The sequence below is a fragment of the Eupeodes corollae genome, chromosome 1, assembly GCF_945859685.1.
Source record: "Eupeodes corollae chromosome 1, idEupCoro1.1, whole genome shotgun sequence".
NCBI lineage: Eukaryota > Metazoa > Arthropoda > Insecta > Diptera > Syrphidae > Eupeodes > Eupeodes corollae.
In genome coordinates this window covers 96786784-96795237 of record NC_079147.1, presented here as the reverse complement: position 1 = coordinate 96795237, position 8454 = coordinate 96786784, and positions in this window count along the sequence as shown.

Genomic DNA, 8454 nt, shown 5'->3' with positions numbered 1-8454 from the left:
ACTTTAAAATAAAAACTTATTTAAAAACTGGAAATTGATTCAAAATTTATTCGGGTAAACTTTACAAAGGACAATGTTTGACACGAAAAAGCTGATTTTGAAAATAAAAATGTAAGCGGGAAATAAGGCAATGGGCAGGTTCTGACGACATAAGGGACTTCAAAGTTAGGCAAGTTTCTAGTATCTGATTGGCCAGCTGCCAAAAAATTACCTTCCAATTAAGGCAACTTTAGTTAGCTAAGAAAAATGACCCTTAATATCAAGTCAGTCTACTTCTGTCAAAATGACAGTTAATCAGTTTTTTCATTCAGCTGAAAGCTGAGCTTTACTATTCTATGATTTATTTATTTTCTGCACAACTTCATTTAATGCTTTCTGTTAAAGGGATCCTTGTCAATTTGGAAAAGAAATAACTAATATTTCATTACAATACAAAATTCAAATCGTGGTGGACTTCTACCTTGCCTGAGGAGTGTTTTGTAGACAATAATTTTGTTGGTACTTTTTGTACTATGAACTTAAAGTAGAGGTTTGCAAAGTAGAGTTCTGGATTTGAAAGGCATGAAACTTGAAAAACCAACTAGTTGCCTTGGTCAAAATTTACGTTTAAAGAATGACATTGACTGCAAATGAAGTCCCTTATGTTGCTTGAACCTGCCTAATGCGTTTTTGAATTCCATTTAGATTTTGTGATGTAACTTTTTGTTATTCGTTGCGTAGATTTTGTTCGGAGATTTTCTACAAATGGATTGAAACGCTATCCCTTTTTGTGTAAAAAGGCAATAATAAGTTAACGAGATTCCACATTAACGATGTTAATCTTGAACACTTCGTTGCATTTCAGTATTATTCCATACGATGACAGCTACTTTCGAATCCATATTGAATCTCCGACGTAGTATGCATTGTAGAGATAATCCCGATTCAGTGGTTATGAATATCGATATATATAATGATAAAGTCTCGTTTCAATGACTCTGCGAACCAAATATTGATATAGAGTGGTTCCTTTGCTAGAACCTTTATCCCGTATGATTAAGTATATGTTCACATATGGCGGATCACTCTATTTGCTTTTTGCTAACAGCCACATGTACCGCATGGTTTTACTCCAAATGGTTGTCTAGGGAAATTGGTCATCCAACTTAAAGGATGGATGATTTTTTACTTGTTTAACCCCCTTTGAACAGAGATCCTTTTCACAGAAAATGTGTAGTCTAGAAAGTATAATTATACACTGCTTTTTATTGTTGGTAAGTGTTTTTCCAGGAAACATTTAGCGAGCATGTTACTTGGAGCAGTGAAAGGAAAGACATTGTCTTTTCGTGTGAAAATAAGTTTAACCTTGGCAGCTTGTATTTCAATGATGTATGAAAGGCTGAGCTTATTTTAGAAAGGCACCATAGCTGTACATCAGGTGTAATGGTGTGGGGAGCTATAACCTTCTATGACATAATGGACTTTTAGTTTTTGTCCACAATAATAAACGGGAACAACTATAAATGTTTGCTGGAACGGTCATTTCCAAAAAGGAAAAGCATTTTCGGACTTCTCCCTTGGATTTTCCAAAGAGACAATGCCCCCATTCACACTTCGAGGGTTGTCAGAAGTTAAATTTAATCAGAAGACGTTGCACTTTTGCCATGGCTCCAATATTCACCGCAGTTCAGCATAATTTGACATGGCTTTCAATAAAGTTAATAAAGGTGGCAGATAATTTTATGACAAGGGCTAGAAGTGATTTTTGGGCCTTACTCTTTACCCAACAGTGTCTGCGGCTAATTCTTATCACAATATCTAGTTTAATTTATTAAGGCCAAATAATAACACACTTAGATAAGTTTCATAAGCTAAAGAGATAGTTCATCAGCGTAAGAAACTTATCTTAAAAATAGAACCGACCATATTTTTTTTTTTATTTAGTTATTGAACTTTCATCATTTACAATTATGATTTTTATATTGCCATGCTTGACGACTACGATCTCTAGTCAGGTGTTTCTATTTTAGGTAAGTGAAAAACCTGTAAGAATACTTATACTTACATATATATCTTTCTGGATACAATATTATATTCAATATTTTATTATTTTCGTATCCGACAAATTTCCCACTCTAAGCTCTATGAATTTATTGAGCTACCTAGAATGTAGTACGAATTCGGATATAAAGGAAAGAAGAGATTTCGTTGTCATATATTCTGTTACAAAAATTCCAAAGCCTTGTTGCTAAAAACATTGATTTAATATAAAATGAATAAATGGTTATCTCATTTTTTTAATAATAATATTAGAAAGCGATTAAAAAAATATCAATTAGGTTTCAGTTTCGCTTCTGTTACCATGGAGTGAGAGAGCATAAATTGTCTTGTTTAAAACCCACAGTTAACCGCAATAATGTTCCGAATTTCTAAAGAATTGGATATTCTCAAAAGATCCATTTTAATGCTGATTAGGGAGCATCTACACTACCGGTCAAAAGTTTGAGACCACCTTCAAGGGGTTGCTTTATTTGTACCTGGCGTTTAGGTTTATGAATGAATTTAGGATTTTTTGTACCTGCATTGTTAACTTAGACTATTCATAAAAGGTGCAAGTGAAAAAACCCCAGATGTTAATCCTTTTCTGTAAATTATGAGGAATTTTGTGAAAAAGATAAAAAAAAACCAGTATTGGGTTTTTGGCATCTATTTAGATTTCCCATAGTTTTTATATTTTGTGACTTTTAACATTCAATTTGGAATTTTTTTATGACTGAGGTAATATCAAAGGGTAAAAAAATGTAAAATTTAAATACCTACATATTCAGGATTTTGTATATAATGCTCGGTTTGATACAAATTAAATTTATTTGAGAATGTGATCTTCTCCAGTAAACAAAGTGCGCGTTATGGGAAAAGTTAAAGAATTAACTATTGAAACTCGATTATGACCCTTATTGAAGAAGGCTATTCGCAAAGAGAAATCGCCACAATACTGAAGATATCCAAAGGAGCAGTTCACAGGACCATACATACGTTACTCTCGTACCGGCGGTTTTAAGGATAAACCGAGGTCAGGACGACCTAGACTTACGACAAAAACCAAAGATCTGCATATAATCAACATAAGCAAGCGTTTTAGGAAGAAAACAGCACCAGAAATACGCGCCGAGATCAATGAAATCCGGGAAGAACATACGTTACTCTCGTACCGGCGGTTTTAAGGATAAACCGAGGTCAGGACGACCTAGACTTACGACAAAAACCAAAGATCTGCATATAATCAACATAAGCAAGCGTTTTAGGAAGAAAACAGCACCAGAAATACGCGCCGAGATCAATGAAATCCGGGAAGGATAAACCGAGGTCAGGGGTGGAATCGGCTAAGGTGATTGTTGACTATCAATTTTTTGATAGTCAAATTGACTATCATTTTCATTCCGTCTGTGTAAGATGATTCAACTCAATTCAATTCGATTGAACAATTTCAGATTCAAATTGTCAAAATTCGTTGTTGCCTTGGGGAAATTTTAAATTGATTCTTATAAAATATCTAAATAAAAGTTTCAAATTGGTTGAAAATTCTTACTTTTCTTGCTTTTTTTCGAATGTCGTAAGCTTTGTCGGTCACAGGAATGTGTTTTTTAAAAGAAAAAAAGTGAACTAAGAAAATTTTCCAGTCGTTTGTGTAAGCGTCTGGTAGCTCTATTCGGAATAAACAAATTTGTTTGAAAACGACTATCACATTTTTTTGTGATAGCTTTTTAGGTATCAATTTGACTATCACCTTATGTAGATCAAATTCGATCATTTTGATTATCATTTATCAACGATCACCTTAGCCGATTCCACCCCAGGACGACCTATCTGTATCAACGATACAACGAAGGCTAAGGCATGCTGGACTTTTTGGGCGCGCTTCAGTGCGGAAACCACTTGTTCGACCCCTAAACAAGATCAAACGGTTGAAATGGGCCAAAACCCATAAGGGAGTCTTATGGAGCGATGAGTCCAAATTTGAGATATGTATTTGAGATGTTTTTCCTTCGATGAAGTAGGAAAAACACACACGAGTGATTGAAAGAATGGATAAAGAAGTCTATAAAACGATATTGGAAGACCACGTTTTGGTATCTGGACTCCAATTAATCGGTGAAGGTTTTGTATTCCAGCAAGACAATGACCCGAAACACACTTCAAAACTTTGCCGGGGATACCTGAAACAAAAAGAAGATGAGGAAATTCTAAAATGAATGGTATGGCCACCGCAGTCTCCGAATATTAACCCCATTGAGCTCTTTTGGGAAGAGCTTGACAGAAATGTCCGGAATCACCACATAACATCGGAATTTGCTCACTTAGAAACTCTACAAAAAATGGAATAATATTCCACAAGAAAAAATACAAAACCTTGTGAGAAGATTGCCCAGAATTGTAAAAAAAAAATATTGAATTTAAAGGAGGGTTTTTCGATGAAGAGCTTTAATTGGTTTTTTAAATAAATAATCTATATTTAGTACAAAACAAGTTTATATTTTTCTATCATTTACAACTAGACATTCTCTTCACTTCTTTCACGTATTAACTTGTTTCCTAAAACTTCAGTTTAGGGGTTAAAACTCGATATTTCTCAAATTTCAGAGGTGGTCTCAAACTTTTGACTGGTAGTGTACATATAAAGGGATTTTGACACTCTATAGATCATTTGTTCATACCTCTACTAAAAATATTGTGGAAAGAGTCAAAGGGAGACACATGAGAATGAGCATAAAATAATTCATGTTTTCGAATGAAAATGTTTTTACCGGTGAAGAAGTAGGCAATACAATTTATGCCACACCGTCCACGTTATAAAATCGTTTGATTGGAAGAGTCTTACTCGAAAATGTCCCATCTCGTCATTTATGGGAACCAATGTAAAAAGTTGTACAATAGAAATGTGGTAAAAGGTTTGGTAAAGAGTTTAATAAATACCCTTGTGAATGAAGAAAGATGGATTCTTCTACAGGATTTTTTTGAGATAAGCAAAGCCAAGATGACAACAAAGTATCTTTTTGTCAACATTCTAGGCCTTAGAGGAGCTTAAGATTTGCTATCAGACTGCATATTTTTATCTTTAACATTATTTTTTGTGGTCAGAATTAAAGAAATTTCTGAAAGATTTCTCACGGAAACTTTTAAATTCTTGAGATAGAGTTAACTGAAGCAGTGTCAATAATATTAATGGAACTATTGAGTGCATTTCGGGTGAATGTATTTTTTTAATTAAATTAATATTATGGTCAAATAAATGAAACAACAATGAATACAAAATATTGTATAGTTGTTGTCTTTTGGTGTTTTATGTGTGTATCAGAACTTATGGTATGACTAAGTATCCCGATTTCTAGGCTATGAATTGTCATGTTTAATAGAAGTAGGACGAAACGTCGCAGAGGTCATCGAAAAAGTATTGTTCAAGAATGGCTTATTGTTTTTATATATTAAACAATGGGACATCCAAAAATAAAGTGAGAAGTTCCCTCTTCACCCTCCTAATCTTCACGCTTTCTACATAAATTCAATTCATGTGGATACCTTTTGAGTTTTGGTCCCTTAGGATACACACTAAGGGACACATTTTTGTTCCTGAAAATTTTCGACCGAAGATTTCTCGAAGACCAACCTATGACAAGAAAACTTTGTCTATCAAATGGTTATACGGTTTTGGACAGTAAATGTGAATGTCCCCACGTCCAGGGACGAACCTATAAAACAATATCTGTAAGAATAAAACGATAATTTTAATTAACTTGGTATATTTTCTCTTCCAAAATATATAGTATATATTTATTAAATTTAAATATTTTATTTTTTTTGTTGTTTGTTTTGTTTATACATACATTAGGTATCTGTATAGATATATATCTATATATATATATAATATATATATATGTATACAAAAATATACATACACTTGTATAAAAGTTTTACCAATAAAAATACGGAATATTTTTGTTTTGTTTTGTTTACGATAATTAAATAAAATATTTTACATTATTTCTTTTGTTTTGTTTGTTTTTTTTTTTGTTTAGAACTTAAAAACTATATAATTCTATAAATAAATGTAGCTTTATGTTTGTTTTGTTTTTGTTTTAAATTTTATTTGTTTGTCCTGATCTGTGGTCAGTTATTTTATTGGTTCTTTGAATAAATTACTTGTAGCAAAACTAGAGAGCATCTCTTATTCTGTAACTATATTCTACTGTTTTATTTATATATATATATGTATTTATTTATATTAAATAAAACTGAATAAAACACATATATAAAGGTAGTTATATACTTTATGCACGTGTGCTAAAGAGAATTTTAAGAAAAAGATTGGTTCCTTTTCTTTTGTTTCTCGTTTTTGTTAGTTTATACTTTGCAGTCAAAATTTCAAAAGCAATATAAAAATATTTATTTTTTAGTCTGTTTGTTTGTTTCATTTGTTTTACTTGTTGTTACATTGTGCGGACATACATATTTATAATATTATTATTTTATGTATTTTTGTTTTGTATTCAAAATATATTTAAGCATGCAAACTATATAAAATACTGTACACTATAAATATCCTTAAAATCTAAATCGTCAAAATTACCTTAAAATAATTTCTTGTTTCTTTTTGTTTGTATTATTATTATTATTATTTGTATTTTTGTTTTAACTTGTTAAATAAGCTTGCTTTTTTTTGTTTATACTTTGATAATATATATAATTTAATAATAATAATAACTAGTAATGTCTTTTCTGAATAGGAATTTTGGCTATTAGCCCAGCTAAGCTCAAACTGTGTGATTTCTTTGATTTTTTTTTTCGTTTTGTTTTGTTTTTAGTTTGTTTTGATCTTTAAAATATTTAGTTTTTTATATTTTTATTGTTTTTTGTTTTGTAAAATATGTTTTGTTTGTAGAGAAAAATAAAATTTGTATGGTATGCATCTGATATATGTGTATTTTGTATGGAATATAATCAAAATTTAAATATATATAAATTTTTATATTCTTATGAAATAATATTGATTGGGTGTATCTAGTATGAGTTTTTATTATTGGAATGTATGAAACCGGAAATACAAGGTTTGAAAAAAGGGTTGAAATATAAAAGATACAAAATATGAACAAAAGAAACTTAAACTCAACTTTAACCTTAAAAAAACTTTTTAAAATTCAAGTTCCACGAGTTAGAAAATGCACCAATGCTTTCCTGTTATAAAAGGCAACTATAAAATTGGAATTAAAAAGCGTACTCCTTATAAAATGTATAAATTTACTCAAATTAAGGACATTGGCAAATTGGCAGATTAAATATAATGGTGTCTTTTAGCTCTAACTCAGTTTACAAGATTAATGTCCTTCTAAGGATACGCAAATCTTCTCAAGAGAAACGTTCGAAAACACACATAAAAAAACAATGCTAACACAATTTCAAAATATTTGCAATTTGAGACGTTTAAAAGTCTTATACGTACATAAGTAATTTTTCTGGGAGACAAAAATGCTGCCTTTCTCCAGCAGTATTTTTGAAAAAGAAATCGCATTATTCTTTGTTTGGTTCCCTTAGCCTCATTTGCTGAAACGATACCTTAAATACCTACTCAAGTTCAACATAAGAACATATGTGAAAGCTTTCGGTGAGGAAAAAGATGTTTTTTCTTTCGTCCCTTAAACAAACAATTTTTGTTTCCCCTTCTGATATCGAATGAATGCATATTTTAACATGTACAGCTGCGAGCAATGAAATATTAGTGATTTTTAAAATATATTCAAGTTGTATGCACCTCAAAGGCAGAGTTTTATTTTCGTTACACTACCAAGACCTTAAAATATAGCGGATACAGTCTTATGATGTTGAGCTGTTTTCTTACTATGAAGTTGGTGATATACCTTGGCTGTAAAATATCTTGGATCAGTACCCAAATGTAGGAAAACTACAAAACATTATGCGTCGATACGATGCCACTCAAATATGGGCATTCCAATAAAATAGGGGCTCAACAAATAGAAAACCAAGGCAATAGTTTCGTAATTAGAACAATGACCTTATGGAACAGCCTGCTCAGTCTCTCGACTTTAATCTAATAGCGAATCTGTAAGTAGATATCAAAGGGAAGGTTTGGAAGGCAAAAACCAAAAATATCAATGAGCTATGGGTCGTGGTTGAAAAATCATGGAAGGAAATGCCTAAAAGCGATGCCAACGACTTGATGACTTCATGCAAAGTCTTTGTACCGTCGTATTATTTATAAATTTTACGAAGTTTAATATTTAAACAAATGTTTATAAAATTAAAATAAACTAAACACAATACATTTTGTTTAAAATTGAGCACCTATACCAAAATTCTGAAATTATGGATAATATTTCCATTAGCGCAGCACGAGTATCCTTCTGTTTTGTTTATTTAGTTAGGGATCTCAATGTAACATAAAACACCGTTAAGTTATTTAAG